This window comes from Pseudophryne corroboree, chromosome 8, assembly GCF_028390025.1.
Source record: "Pseudophryne corroboree isolate aPseCor3 chromosome 8, aPseCor3.hap2, whole genome shotgun sequence".
Taxonomy (NCBI): Eukaryota; Metazoa; Chordata; class Amphibia; order Anura; family Myobatrachidae; genus Pseudophryne; species Pseudophryne corroboree.
The window spans coordinates 338874614-338891315 of NC_086451.1; positions in this window are offsets into that span (position 1 = coordinate 338874614).

A 16702-nucleotide genomic window follows, 5' to 3' on the forward strand; every position below is an offset into this window, starting at 1 on the left:
TTTGCTGTTGCCCTTAGCAACAGCATTTCGGGTTCTCTACGTATTAAAACACAACATCTTGCTTTTTCCATCTGAGCAGTTCTAATACAAGGGAGATACCCAGTTCCTTAGCCTCTGGGCTTCTCTGTTCACTTTGTGTGTATTTTGTTACCCTATCACCTTCTGTGTACGTTATGTCATATTCCCCAGTCTGTCTGTAAGTCCATTTGTTTTGCATAACAGTTCAAACACCAGTACATTCCTGCAGGCACTGGAGTGCATAACAGTCCTGACACCAGTACTTTCCTGCAGGCACTGGTGTGCATAACACTTGTAGATAAGTCTCATGTGTGGTACAGTGTCGAATGCTTTGGCAAAATCTAAAGATTACATCCACCTCTTTACCCTGATCTAGGTTTGCGCTTACTGTTTCATAAAAGCCAAGTAAGTTGGTTTGACAGGATCTGTCCTTCATAAACCCATGTTGATTCCTTTTAATGACCTTATTGACTTCAAGTAATTTTTTTTTTTTTTTTTTACTTTGCAGAACCTTGCTAAAAATTAATTTGCATCTTGTCTTTTAAATGGCATGTTTGGCCACAGACATTTGGGAGACCTATCACCCTGCAAATAACCTGGATAAACATAGCATTGGACATAATTTTGGATGGCAGATGAGTAAAGAAAGACTTTCTTGTTCAGATGAGACAAGACTAGATGTCCCTTACGTCAGTCTGTGGTGCGAGAGATCAAGGAAAGGAGTGTCAGGTGGGGATGTCAAACAGATGTACTAATGCAACTGAAGTGACATAGCATGCCACCGAGTACCTCCTGCTGTGTGCAGACAAGTGCAAGAAATCTGCTCCACTGTTGTCTGGGAGAGAAGGGGAACTGGTAAAACAATGGGGATTAGATGTGGTAAACATTGTAAAGATTACATGTATACATTGTGTTGTGCTGGAAGCTGTATAGCTTTATGCAGTCTTAATTTCAAGTGGACAATATATGTCAGTGGAGAAGTACTTGTCATAGGGGTTAATTCTGAGTTGATCGCAGCAGCAAGTTTGTTAGCAATTGGGGAAAACCATGTGCACTGCAGGGGGGCATATTTAACATTTGCAGAGAGAGTTAGATTTGGGTGGGTTATTTCATTTCTGTGCAGGGTAAATACTGGCTGCTTTATTTTTACACTGAAATTTAGATTTTAGTTTGAATACACCCCACCCAAATCTAACTCTCTCTGCACGTTATATCTGTCCCCCCTGCAGCGCACATGGGCCCTCATTCCGAGATTGTTTGCTCGCTAGCTGCTTTTAGCAGCATTGCACACGCTAGGCCGCCGCCCTCTGGGAGTGTATCTTAGCTTAGCAGAATAGCAAACGAAAGATTAGCAGAATTGCTACTAAATAATTCTTTGCAGTTTCTGAGTAGCTCCAGACCTACTCACAGATTGCAATCAGCTCAGTCCGTTTAGTTCCTGGTTTGACGTAACAAACACGCCCTGCGTTCGGCCAGCCACTCCCCCGTTTCTCCAGACACTCCTGCGTTTTTCACGGACACGCCTGCGTTTTTTAGCACACTCCCGGAAAACGCTCAGTTACCACCCAGAAACGCCCCTTTCCTGTCAATCATTCACCGATCAGCAGTGCGACTGAAAAGCGTCGCAGGATCCACAGCAAAACTGCTAAGTTTTTAGTTAAATAACTAAGCGCATGCGCCCTGCGTGTCTTGCGCATGTGCATTTTGCAACAAATCGCAGCATAGCGAAAATTGGCAACGACCGAACAACTCGGAATGACCACCATGGTTTTGCCCAACTGCTAACAAATTTGATGCTGCGATCAACTCAGAATTAGGCCCATAATGTCTATGTACCTGTTGGGTGAACACATTTAAAATGAGCAGTGAATTCATCAATTGCTCCAAATCTCAGCTGAGATGCAAGTTATATTAAGAAATTGTTTATTTCGCATGTCTCAAAACTGAAATGTATATATTTGTAAATAGTTATTTAAACATTAATATCCATCCATACTAAATATTTAATGGCATATTGTAGCAGCAATGCTCTGAAGACGAGGATCACCCACATTGGGGAACAATTCAAACAGCTTCCACATTTATAAAGTCTGCAGTAACAGTCTTTATATACAGTACAGTATGTCCAGAATCACTGACTGTGCTCTTGTTCTACAGCAAGTTTGACTAGCCATAGGAAAGTGATAAATACACATTGGACCTGCACATACTGTAACATGGCACATAGGACCTCATTCCGAGTTGTTCGCTCGCTAGCTACTTTTAGCAGAAATACAAATGCCAAGCCGCTGCCCTCTGGGAGTGTATCTTAGCATAGCAGAATTGCTTTAGCATAGCAGAATTGCTAACGAAAGATTAGCAATTCTGCTATTAAGTACAGTATTTCATCATATACAATACATGCTGCAGCATAAGAAATAAAAACAGTACTACTTATTTCCACATTAATATTACAACCAAAAAACCTAAGAGGCTTATTTGTATCCGGATCTGAGGCTGATATTAAAACCAATTTAGCTGGGTAATGTCCACATTACATCAATATGTCCCAGTAAGGTGCAAACATCCTTTCACTTCATAATCTCTGTGATCCAAAATTGATTCACTTAATAAGAGTAATTATCTACAAATTGTCCCAAATTTACTTGGATCCTTGATATTGTGTGCACACATAAATTTTACCTTCACCTGAGGGAGCTGAGGAAGCCGCTGAGGGAGCATCAAGGCAGAGAAACGCGTATTCGAGTGACCGTGGTAACAGATTTTCTGTAGCACGGGGTCAGTAATACTGTTACACAGTGTAAATTGCAATACGGGCCAATACCAGCAGAGGGAGCCTGAGCACTGTGAGCAGAAGCACCTGACGATTGATGTCTTCAATTACTAAAGGAGAACCGTAACAGCAAAGAGTCCAGTACTGGAGGTGAAATCAATAAGAATCCGTATGGTAACACCTGTGAAGGTAAAATTTATGTGTGCATACAATATCAAGGATCCAAGTAAATTTGGGACAATTTGAAGATAATTACTCTTATTAAGTGAATCAATTTTGGATCACAGAGATTATGAAGTGAAAGGATGTTTGCACCTTACTGGGACATATTGATGTAATGTGGACATTACCCAGCTAAATTGGTTTTAATATCAGCCTCAGATCCGGATACAAATAAGCCTCTTAGGTTTTTTGGTTGTAATATTAATGTGGAAATAAGTAGTACTGTTTTTATTTCTTATGCTGCAGCATGTATTGTATATGATGAAATTCTTTTTATTTGTGCTTATTTAGAGTACTATTTTTTATGAATAAAAAAGATTGAATATAAAACCGGTTGTGAAATTATATAACAGTATAGAAATTAGGGTGGAAGCAGCGCTCTTGGTATACTCCCGAGATTGTATCCCGGGGGGTATGTTTATATATCTTTGTTTTTTATAAGGAATGCAATTATCCTTTAGCTAAAGAGCAGCAGTATCCACTAACTATATAGAAAAAATCTCCTCCATTGGTAAATCCCAGCGCCCTTTTTTGTGCACACTGGAGTCCTTGTGTGTTAATCAGGGAACACGGTGTGTGCAAATATATGTGTTTGAAGTACAGTATTTCCTTGCAGTTTCTGAGTAGCTCCAGACCTACTCCTAGATTGCGATCACCTCATTCCGTTTAGTTCCTGGTTTGATGTCACAAACACGCCCAGCGTCCGGCCAGCCACTCCTCCGTTTCTCCAGCCACGCCTGCGTTTTTTTAGCACACTCCCTGAAAAGGGACAGTTTCCGCCCAGAAACACCCACTTCCTGTCACTCACACTACGATCAGCAGAGCGATTGAAAAGCTTAATTCGCCCATGAGTAAAATAGCATAGTTTTGTGTAAAATTGCTTAGCGCGTGCGCCCTGCTGTGCATACGCATGCGCAGAACTGCCGGATTTTAGCCTATTAGCAATTCTGCTTAAAAATAGCAGCGAGCGAACAACTCGGAATGACCACCATAGATTTTTAAACATACAATATTTGTTTTCTGGAAAGGGCTGCAAGGTAACTATTTTGCTATTATTATTTCTTCTGTAAAGTTTATATTCTAGCATTATATACGTTTACTACATCTAGTGACATATGCCTGAAGGTTCTGCCTGTTAATCTTTGCACCTTGCGGTCTGTTGGTGTTTATGCCTGCAGCAAAGTGTCTGTGCTTTTCCACATGGTCTGCTTCTCACTCCAGGGTAGAAGATATTTTCTTGGACTTCTTTTAAAAAGCAAAGGTGAAGTCAACCTATCAATATTTATGCAGGGACTGCTTAGTGGCAGAATACAGCTGACATACACCAAATGCTGGGCTTCATTCAGATAGCATCACTATCGTGATGCAAATGCAATTTACCGTAGTTGCCGCCAAGGCGCACATGTAGGACCTGTCCTGTGCATGCACGCCCACCCAATGCGATTGGATCGCATTAGCTGCAAAAGCCTCTGCCTGATTGACAGGCAGAGGTTTTCGCGGGGCGGTGATGCGGCGGGGCCGGGATGCTACAAACGGGTGGTGCAATCTGCTGCGATGGTGGTATGCCTGCCTTCGCAGCCGGGCTGCCGCTGGCCAGGACAGTCAGCATGCTGGACGGCCCCCAGCATGCGATAGACGCAGCAGCAGATTCTGCTTTTTAACAGAACCTGCTACTCATACTAAATAGGATCCATTGTCCATATTTTCAGGCAATGTGTTCAGGTGATTTGTAGCAGCGTGTTAAGCTGGGTACACATTGGGTACACACACGACGCAGATCGGAACAATATATCATACACATCGTATAGTGTGTGCACCGGATTGCGTGTTCATGACAGTTATTCATTGCATCTTCCCATTTGAAGTCCTGCACGTTAGATAGAATGATGTAATGAACGATGGCATGTACTTGTATGCATACTGTAATGACACACTGCGCTGTCGTACACCATATCGTGCAGTGTATACGGCGCATGTAATGTATTGTTGCACTATGTTGCGCGGTCGGCTGGGATGCACATCACACAGTGTGTACCCAGCTTTAGTAAAATACATTATTGAGTGTTCACCTGACATAACAGTGCAAGTTATTAAAAACTAACTTGTTACTACCTTACTCTGCTATAGATAGCTGGTGCTACTTACATATTTTTAGGATAGTGTCTTCAGGGAATCTGATGCCAGTCAAAAAGCTGTGACAGCAGTGCGTTGATCTGCCCATGTAACATCACTGGAACTTCCTGTGTATGCAGAGCTGTCATTCACCAAGCTGTACAAACCCTATTGGCATGCCACCTCATGATGACTCTCTTCTACTTGGGCTATGACGTGGATATGGCATTCATGACTAGAAGGGCCCCTGCTCGCTCAGGTGATAAGCACATAGTATACCTGGCGGAGGAGTCAGAGACGGACAACAGTATCATGCCAGTGAAATAAATCATATATTCAAGACCACATTCGGATGGAAGAACAGTAAAACTTTATTTACACAATATCATCCAGCACAAACCTCAATGGTTGTGAGAGACATAACTTTCCATATTTATGCCAACATCTCCAGCACAGTTATACACATAATGTCACAGCAGGAAAAAACAGCAGCACATGCCCCTTGTTGGTGCACATGTAGTTTTACAACATATCAATTATTTCAGTTTCCACCATAGAACATGCAGGTCCAAATTCCTTGCAACTCTTCTGAACCCATGCGGGAGTCTCCTGAGTCCTAATTCATAACTCTCAATACTGGAGATCATGTCAACAGGAGGCAGTGTACAGCAGTGCAAAAAAAAAAAAAACAACTCACACATGTACATGGAAGACATAACTGTCCCAAAAGCCAAAGACTTTTCCTTCCGTCAAGCTGGCAACTTTCTGCAAACATGGCTCTTGCTGCTGGGCTCTCTTATATGTTAACACATTTATTCAGGGTTTTTAGCCAGAACTCCCCTCAGGCCATGCTGCCATCTTGCAGAACTCAACCCCACTACCCCCCATGTAACACCCTGGGGTTGGCAGGTGTGTGTAAGTGGTTAGAAGAGGTATCACAGATGTTCGGTGGCCATGTGACAAACCTTTTTCCTAGGATGTTTCCCGCCCCCGTACCTTGTTCGTTATACCTTGCACGGAGAGGTAGGATACATTGATTCGCAACAGTGAGTCACTGACAGCAATCTCCAACAGGAGGTTTCTTTTTATTGAGCCACAAAAAACTGTGGATTGAAGTTGATGATTAATTATTTGGCAAAAGTGGACAATCACAGCATTAATTATGATTTAAAGACGACAAGAAAATCACATTTGTCTACAGCTCACAATACACTGGAACATTCAGTAATTCAGTGGTTCAATCAATCTAATCACAGATACATGCATATTCCAAGAAAATAAGACAATAATGAGGACAATGAAGAAAATAATTAAGCGGGCTTTCAAAGCATTTAAATCTAATAGGAAGGAGGAGTCTTTCAAGTATTACAAGAAGTGTAATAAGAAATGCAAAAAAGCAATAAGAGCAGCTAAAATGGAAAATGAAAAGCAAATTGCTATAGAGAGTAAAACCAATCCTAAAAAGTTTTTTAAATACATAAACGGTAAAAGGTTAAAAAAAGGAGAATATATGTCCATGACAAGATGAATTAGGAGAATTGATAAATGATGACGAAATAAAAGCGGAAATACTGAACAAATTATTTTCATCAGTATTCACCAGTGAAGAACTGATGGTGGGAGTAGAGCATAACAATTGTGACAGTAATGATTCATGATTAGATACTTGTTTAAGCGAAGAAGTAGTCTGGGAGAGACTAAGCAAAATTAAGATTAATAAATCACCTGGTCCTGATGGACTTCACCCGAGGGTTCTTATGGAGCTTAGTTCACAACTAGCACGACCCCTATACTTGATTTTCAATAGTTCAATTAGATCAGGCATGGTACCGAAGGATTGGCATATAGCTGAGGTAGTGCCATTATTTAAAAGGGATCCAAAAATCTTCCGGGAAACTACAGACCAGTTAGTTTAACATCTATAGTGGGGAAAATATTGGAAGGAATTCTAAGGGACGTCATACAGGAGTATCTAAAGGCCGCTAGGAGTATTAGTAAGAACCAGCATGGGTTTGTGAGAGACAGGTCATGTCAGACTAACTTAATTAGCTTCTACGAGGAAGTGAGCAATAATCTTGATCAAGGAAAAGCAGTGGATGTGGTCTTCCTAGATTTTGCAAAAGCCTTCGATACAGTTCCTCACAGGAGACTGATGATCAAATGAAAGGAGATTGGCCTAGGAAAAACTATTTGCACATGGATAAGCAGCTGGTTGGATAGCAGGGTACAGCGAGTAGTGGTCAACGGGAAGTCCTCAACCTGGTTCCTAGTAGTCAGCGGAATACCACAAGGGTCCGTACTCCGACCACTACTGTTCAACATATTTATCAATGACCTAGAAATAGACCTGGAAAGCACAGTATCATTCTTTGCAGATGATACTAAACTGTGTAAGGTAATTAATTCAGAATTGGATGTGGAGTCCTTGCAGAATGATCTATCTAAACTTGAACTCTGGGCGTCTAAATGGAAAATGAGGTTCAATACAGACAAATGCAAGGTTATGCATTTTGGGACTAATAACAAACTTGCATCCTACATATTAAATGGGGAACGCCTAGGGGAAATAGAGTTGGAAAAAGATTTGGTGGTATTCATTGATAATAGGCTTAATAACCGTACACAATGCCAAAGCGCAGTAAAGAAGGCAAGTAAGGTGTTAGCGTGCATAAAAAGGGGAATTGAGACAAGGGACTCGGATGTAATCATGCCACTATATAAGGCATTGGTACGACCGCACCTGGAATATTGTGTTCAGTTTTGGGCACCATTGTATAAAAAAGACATCAGTGAACTCAAAAGTGTTCAAAGGCGAGCTACTAAATTGATTAAAGGCCTAGAAGGACTGGACTATAAGGAAAGACTTACTAGGCTGAATATGTATACACTAGAAAAGAGGCGCCTAAGAGGAGATATTATTAATATCTTCAAATATGTAAAGGGACATCACAAAGAGTTATCAGAGGAATTATTTATTAAAAGAACACAGTTTAGGACACGTGGGCACTCGCTGCGACTGGAGGAGAGAAAGTTCCGAACGCAGCGGAGGAAAGGGTTCTTCACTGTTAGGGCAATCAGGATGTGGAATTCCCTGCCAGGGAAGGTGGTAATGGCGGACTCTGTAATTGGATTTAAAAAAGGAATGGATAAATTTCTGAATGAAAAAGCTATCCAAGGTTATAATACTTAAAATATCAACGTGGTTAATACGGGGGTAACATGAGTTATAGTAGCTAACTAGTCATAAAACATTATTTAGCAAGTATGTAGAATCATCACAACTTAAAACAGGTTGAACACGATGGGCAATTTGCCTCTATTCAACCTCAAATACTATGTAATACAGGTTGAGTATCCCTTATCCAAAATGCTTGGGACCAGAGGTATTTTGGATATCGGATTTTTCAGTATTTTGGAATAATTGCATACCATAATGAGATATCATGGTGATGGGACCCAAGTCTAAGCACAGAATGCATTTATGTTACATATACACCTTGGGGGTAATTCCAAGTTGATCGCAGCAGGAAATTTTTTAGCAGTTGGGCAAAACCATGTGCACTGCAGGGGGGGCAGATATAACATTTGCAGAGAGAGTTAGATTTGAGTGGGTTATTTTATTTCTGTGCAGGGTAGATACTGGCTGCTTTATTTTTACACTGCAAATTAGATTGCAGATTGAACACACCACACCCAAATCTAACTCTCTCTGCACATGTTATATCTGCCTCTCCTGCAGTGCACATGGTTTTGCCCAGTTGCTAACAGAATTCCTGCTGCGATCAACTTGGAATTACCCCCCTTATACACACAGCCGGAAGGTCATTTTAGCCAATATTTTTTGTAACTTTGTGCATTGAACAAAGTTTATCTACATTCACACAATTCATTTATGTTTCATATACACCTTATACCCACAGCCTGAAGGTCATTTAATACAATATTTTTAATAACTTTGTGTATTAAACAAAGTTTGTGTACATTGGGCCATCAAAAAACAAAGGTTTCACTATCTCACTCTCTCTCAAAAATGTCCGTATTTCGGAATATTCCGTATTTCGGAATATTTGGATATGGGATACTCAACCTGTACTGGTTTAATGGCAATGACTACTTTTCGAATTATCCCTGATAATAATGTCTTAATGTTCACAGGCAATTTTACGTTGGAGCTCATAGATCCAACAGGCCACAGTGTTGCAATGGGGCTGTGTTGTAACTGTTCTTGTTGCACAGGGGATAGAGAGCCTACAGTGCCACAGTATTGCAATGGGGGGTAATGGCACTTGTGAAGCAATATTAATCCTGGGTTTTATTTAGCAGAAATGTCACTGTTCTTTAGTATTGCAAAAAGAATGTAATTATCTAACAATGCAGCTTTCTCTGTAGTAAATATTCTTGGAACAATAATGCAGTCTTTACTCCTTAAAGCAACTCAATATTCCTTGAACAAATAACTCAGTCTTTACTCCTTAAAGCAACTCAGTGTCTCTCTCAAAGTCCACTTACAAGTAATGTGTCTGTCCTGGTAACTGTGTTCAAGCAGGGGCTTTTCTGTGGAATGTTCTATTAAGGGCCTGGTAGCACCCCTTCTCTCACTGCGGTCATGAGCAGTGTGTGTGTGACAAATGGACAGCTGGGTCTAACACTCGCCCGGTTGCAGTCCGCAACACAAACAGTCTTTGGTTTACTCACTCTGAACGTTTCAGGTTATTCCTCTCTCTGGCTGGACCTGTCTCAGTTTTCGGCTTCTCAAGAAGGGCCTCTGCATAGGCCTGGGGGTGTCTGGTCCCTGGATGCAACATCTTACGCCTGCTCTCCTAGTTCTCTGCACTCATGGAAGCAACCCACAGCTCTTGCTCTGCAGCACTGCTCTCCACCGTCCTGCATGACCACCTGGGTTGCTCCGATTCAGCTTCTCCAGCTCCACTCCTCACTAAACATCCAGCTCCTTCAATGGCTTCTCTCCAACTCCTCCCTCTTCTTCCCACAAGGCTCCGCTTGCGCTCTCTCTCTGTCCAATTGGTTCACACCACCACACCAGTACAGGACACGTGACCGGACTCCGGTCCGTCCTTTAACCCCTGCTGCACCAGCACAACACTCTCCAGGTTGCAAAACACTGCTCTTTCACTTATAAAGAGGCACATACAATTTTCCAAGGTGCCACACCCACATTTCTTGTGCAATGGGAGCTCTACTCAGGGGTATATCACCCAGTGACAGGGCGATGGGAGGGGACTGACAGGAGGAGACTTCCTGCCTGATAAAATCAATTTTGGAGATGAAAAAGGAGATGTAGTTAGAGGCAAAGAGGGATTGGTTACAGGAAACACAGTGGGCAGAGTAGGGAGTCGAAGGTGATAAAGAGGACTGAGGATTGGGAGACTTTCAGCAGGACTGCTTGGCTAGAGTGAGGGCAAAACTAGAGGAAGGCCATGCGGGAGCATTATTGGATGAATCTGTTCGATCTTAAGTGCAAAGGTTGGGGTTTGATCCGTCAGAGGCTGATAATGTTGACAGTGCAGATTAGTAAAGGGTGGGGACAAGAGAATGTTTGTACAGTATAACAGCCTGTTTAAGACTGGCCAAGTCATGATAGGGGCAAGAGGGATTTAAGTGAGGAGTAAGAGAAGGAAGCTGGGTCAAGGTTATCAAGTACTCTTATAAGAACAAATACACCTATCAGGCTATTGGCAGTCAATTTATAAAACTTGCTTGGTTTTGCACTTAAAGTGTTTTCTCAATACAGTTAAAAATATTGGTGTGTTTCATAAAATTACATTAGTTGCAATTCCAGACACCATTAGACAGATTACTGCCACATTGTTTGTTTGTTTATTTGTTTGTTTGTTTGTTTGTTTGCTTGTTTATTGGCTATTGCTGTTCAATATAAATTTCACTACTTAATGTAATGTGATTGTTAAAAACTTTTGTTACTTTGTAGGCTTAATAGGCAAGGCCTACTTATATTCAAGAGACTTTTATATATATATATACGAAAGCCCTTACTCACTGACTGACTGACTGACTCATCACTAATTCTCTTACTTCCCGATATGTTGCGAAGCTGAACTTTAACAGAGGTATTCTTCAGGTAGGAAATAGGATAACTACATAATTAGAATTTTAATAAACCTCCCCTATAGGGATGATAAGGGGGTTGACATAATAACGTCATTACCGATGTGTGGGTTGCGTTGCGTGAATGATAAAACCCAAATGGACAATCAGATCAAAATTTGGATTGCACCTCCAGTGTGTAGAATTTAATAAACTACAAAAATGCAAAAGCCCTCACTAACTGACTGACTGACTGACTGATTGACTGACTGACTGACTGACTTATCAGTTATTCTCTTACTTCCCGATATGTTAGGGAGATGAAAATTAACATAGGTATTCATCAGGAGGGAAATAGGAAAACTACTTAATTAGAATTTTAATAAACCTCCCCTAAGGGGATGAACAGGGGGTTGACATAATGACGTCATCACTGATGCGTGGCTTGTGTTGTGTGAACGATAACGCCCAAACGGACAATCGGATCAAAATTTGGATTGTATCTCCAGTGTGTAGAATTTAAGAATCTACAAAAATGGTCCTGTCACTTTTTACCATATCTGCTACAGGTGCTCCTTGGGGTATCGCCAAGAACCATGGATTAATATTTACTTACATTATTATTATTACATACATGTTTCAAATTTAAATCTCTATAGATTTACCAAATTTTTAACACTCATTTATATTTACAACCATGAAAATCAGAAACTCTCGTGCGAAGAATGGGTAGAACAGCTAGTACAGGTTGAGTATCCCTTATCCAAAATGCTTGGGACCAGAGGTATTTTGGATATCGGATTTTTCCGTATTTTGGAATAATTGCATACCATAATGAGATATCGTGGTGATGGGACCTAAGTCTAAGCACAGAATGCATTTATGTTTCATATACACCTTATACACACAGCCTGAAGGTCATTTTAGCCAATATTTTTTATAACTTTGTGTATTAAACAAAGTGTATGTACATTCACAGAATTCATTTATGTTTCACATACACCTTATACACACAGCCTGAAGGTCATTTAATACAATATTTTTAATAACTTTGTGTATTAAACAAAGTTTGTGTACATTGAGTCATCAAAAAACAAAGGTTTCACTATCTCACTCTCACTCAAAAAAGTCCGTATTTCGGAATATTCCGTATTTCGGAATATTTGGATATGGGATACTCAACCTGTAGCAGAATTTATGTCCATAAAAAAAAAAATCAGGAATAGAACTTTTGTGAATTCTGTACACAGTATGTTGAGTCTAGGAAATGAACATCCTGTGTCTAGAAATCTATTCTTCCTATGAAATACAGTAGACTGATTTATCGATCATCCAATATATGGAAACTGATGCTGACTTAAGCTAAATAATGTGTTTTTCCATAAGAAAGAATTTATCAAGGTGTTCTTGACAACATTCCCTTCCTCATTTCTCCAGTGACCTCACACAGTACAAAGACAAGGATAGGGTTCCTTATGTGTTATTTGGAGACCTATACTTGTACAAGTAAAGACTGTGATGTCAGTATTAGTATCATTAGTTTATAATGATCAAAATTGATTTAATCACCCTATCCAGTCAGGTCCCGTGAAAAGCCACGGACCCAGTGGTGGAACTAGCGCATGTGCAGCCGGTGCATTGCACTGGGGCCCAACGCTTTGAAGGGGCCCATAGCCGCCAGCATAACAATGAGTCACACTGACTCATATACTGCCGTCGGCGCTGCGCTGCCTACCTCCTGTCTCTTCCTAGTAATGTAACGCCGAACTTGCTCTGCAGTCAGGACTCGGCCGGAGAGAAGAGGATTGACCGCTCTCCCCTCTCCGCTTCTGCCCCTCCCTCTGTCTGTGCACTGATTGGGCGCCGAGGAGGGGATCATCTAATCAGAATTTGCTCTGCAGTCTGGAGTTGGCCGGGCAGGTAGAGGAGGTGCCACTCTCCCCTCTCTCTCCTCATCCTTACTCTGTCTGTGCTCTGTGCTCTGCTTGGGCGCCGGGGAGCAGAGCCGGATTAATGGGGGTCACAGGGGGTGAGTACCCCAGGCCCCCTTGTTTCCAGGGGCACCCCGGTCGGAGCTGCTCTGATCTAGCTCTTGCGCCAGAATCAGCACTCCTAGCAGCAGTGCAGTTAGAAAGTTGCTGCTAGAGACAAGTACAATTAAACTGCCCATCGCTGCCAGAGAGGACTCTCCAGAGTTTGCCCCTAAGCAGGCATGACTGTGACTGGGCGGGCAAGGAACCTTGTTGGTTTACTGGGCTGATTAATGCACCTGTTTTGGGGGGGAGGAAATGCAAGGTATATATGGGGTCAGCTGATAGGGGAGGTTGGTGCGCAGGCAGAGGGGGAGGGCAGTTTCGGCCACTGGGATTTTGGGACAGATCCGCGCTTACCACAGCCCCCATCCCCAGCCAACTCATTACTGTTATGATTGAGCTCAGCTTGGTCAGGCAGCATTCAGCAGGGGTGGGCTGGTACATGTTGCTGTGTGGGGGTCGTGCTACGCTTTGCAAAGATTGGAGGAGGAGCTCTGAGAGGATGCTCCCTGTGTCACACAGGCAGCAGGTGGGTATCTGATTTCAAGGCTGCTGCTGTCCGGTATTAGCCAGTCCCTTTTACCCAGTAGTACTCTGCTGTACAGTGGCCTCTACACTGGGATCAGCCACCAATGAGCTGCACTCCTTTACAGGCTGGGTCTCCTCTCCTGTCTCCCATCCCTCCCTCTTCTACTCATGGCTTCCTCCATTAATACCAGAAACCAGGTAACTGGGACAGTACTGCTACAGTTCAGAGGAGGGAGGGCAATGCACAGTACTTGAAGTTGCCATTACTTTATCCTTCTCCAACCTAGAGTGGCTGTATCCTACAGCTGGGAGCTGATGCCAACCTAGGACCATCAGTACCACCCAGGTCCCACTTCTCTAGATTGTCTTATTGCCTCTTTGTCTGCTCTCTATTAAGGTCTCTGTGCCTGGGTTGTTTGCTGCACCTTAACAGGAGACATGATATTCCATATAGAGAACTTGGAGAAGCGGGTGTACTGGGATCCACAAGATGGGTTCTGTGCCACTGTTCATGGGTAGGACCTGTGCTGCTGATGCTGCCTCATGCAGAAGGAGGCACACACAAACACACAGCAGGCACAGCCAGGGGGGGCAATGCTGACAAGAGGTGGAAGATCCCCCTGTCTTAAGTGCCCCGGGCCCCCCGAAGGCTTAATCCAGCCCTGCCGGGGAGGGGATCATCAAATCCGAAATTGCTCTGCGGTCTGGGCCCAGCCGGAGGTAGGAGGAGGTGCTGCTCTCCCCACTCCTGCCCCTTTCTTTGTCTGTGCTTACTGCTTGGGCGCAGGGGATCATCTGATGTCACAATCTAGTGACCATCTAAAATATCTATGGGAAGGAGGTGAGGAGGAGCAGATACACTGACAGCCATTTCCCTGAGCAGCAGAAGCAGCCCCTGATTATCCACACACGCCACTGAGGCAAGTAACTTCCTGCAGCCCCAGTGTGGACATTATACAATGTGTAAGGGGTGCAGTTACTGTGTAGGTATACAATGTGTAAGGGGTGCTTTTACTGTGTGGGCATACAATGTGTTAGGGGTGCTGTACTGTGTGGCATAATGTGCAAGGGACGCTATTATATGGCCATGCCCCTTCTCAATGACGCTTCCAATTTCTCCCATTAGGTATGCCGTGATGCATACGTGTTGTGGAAAAGCTATCGTGGGGGTGGGTTGGGTATGGGTGACCTGCGGTTGGGATACCACCGGTCACCATACCAATGCCAGGATCCCAGTGTTTAGATTGCCGGTTTGGCGAGCGCAACGAAGCCCCTGGCTGAGTGGCTCGCTACGCTCACCATTGGTTCTATTCCCACTCTATGGGTGTCGTGGACACCAACGAGTGGGAATAGTCCCTGTCAGTTGGCATGCCGACTGTCGGGCTTTCCACCTGGCGGGATTCCGGCGTCGGTATAGTGACCGGCGGTCTCCCAACGACCAGTCACATAACTGCAACCCATGGGGGTGGGGGGCCGAATGCATATTGTTGCACCTGGGCCCACCATTCGCTAGTTCCACAACTGCACGGACCTATGTATTTTCACAGCACTTATCGCCTGAGGCACACAAAGCATAATCCCTGATGAGTGCCGGAATTGGGGCTGGGGGGACTAATTGGGTAGCCTCCATAATAATTGATATTATTATTATTTATATAGCATCTTTCTACAAATGACTCAAAGTGCTTTACATTTACAGAAAAGAACCCTTTACAAAAGGGGGCAGCCATCTTATAGAAACATAGAATTTGACGGCAGATAAGAACGGCTTGGCCCATCTAGTCTATCCATTTTTTTATACTTTAGGTAACCTCAACCCTTTTGGAACCTTACTTCTTTGTAAGGATATTGATATGCCTATCCCAAGCATATTTAAATTGCTCTACAGTCTTAGCCTCTGCCACCTCTGATGGGAGGCTATTCCACTTGTCCACTACCATTTCTGTGAAGTAATTTTTCCTTAAATTTCCCCTGAACCCCCCCCCCCTCCAGTCTCAGTGTATGTCCTCGAGTTCTAATACTTCTCTTCCTTTGAAGAATGTTTCCCTCCTGAACTTTGTTGTCCCCCCTTTCCCTTCTCTCCTCCAAACTATACATGTTAAGATCTTTTAGCCTTTCCGGGTAAGTTTTGTGATGTAGGCCATGCACCATTTTAGTTGTCCTTCTTTGTACACTCTCTAATGTATTTATATCCTTCTGGAGATATGGTCCCCAGAACTGGACACAGTATTCCAGATGGGGCCGTAACAATGTCCTATACATTGCCATTATTACTTCTTCTGCTACTGATTCCTCTCCCTATGCAACCAAGCATCTGACTTACCTTTCTCAATGCTTTGTTGCATTGCTTTCCTGCCTTCAATTCACTTGAAACAGTGAATCCTAAATCCCTTTCCTCCTCAGTAGTTTCTATTATAGTACTCTTGATACTATATTTAGCCTTTGGGGTTTTGAGACCCAAGTGCATGATTTTGCATTTTTTAGCATTAATTTGTAGTTGCCACATTCTTGACCATTTCTCAAGCCTACCTAGGTCATCAATCATTTGTTTTACCTCTCCCGGTGTGTCTACCCTGTTGCATATCTTTGTATCATCTGCAAAAAGGCATGCTTTCCCTTCAATACCATTTGCAATGTCACCAACAAAGATATTAAAGAGAACTGGACCAAGTACAGATCCCTGGGCTACTCCACTGATAACATTTCCCTCCATAGATTGCACTCCATTTACTACAACTGTCTGTTTGCTATCCTAGCAGTCTGCAATGTGGGACAGTGTCAAATGCCTTACTAAAGTCTAGATATGCTACATCTACAGCTCCCCTTTGATCTATTATTTTCGTCACAGAGTCAAAAACATTAATAAGATTTGTTTGGCATGATCTCCCACCAGTAAATCCATGCTGTTTTGGATTTAAGTTGTTTGATTTAAGATATTCCACAACTTTTTATT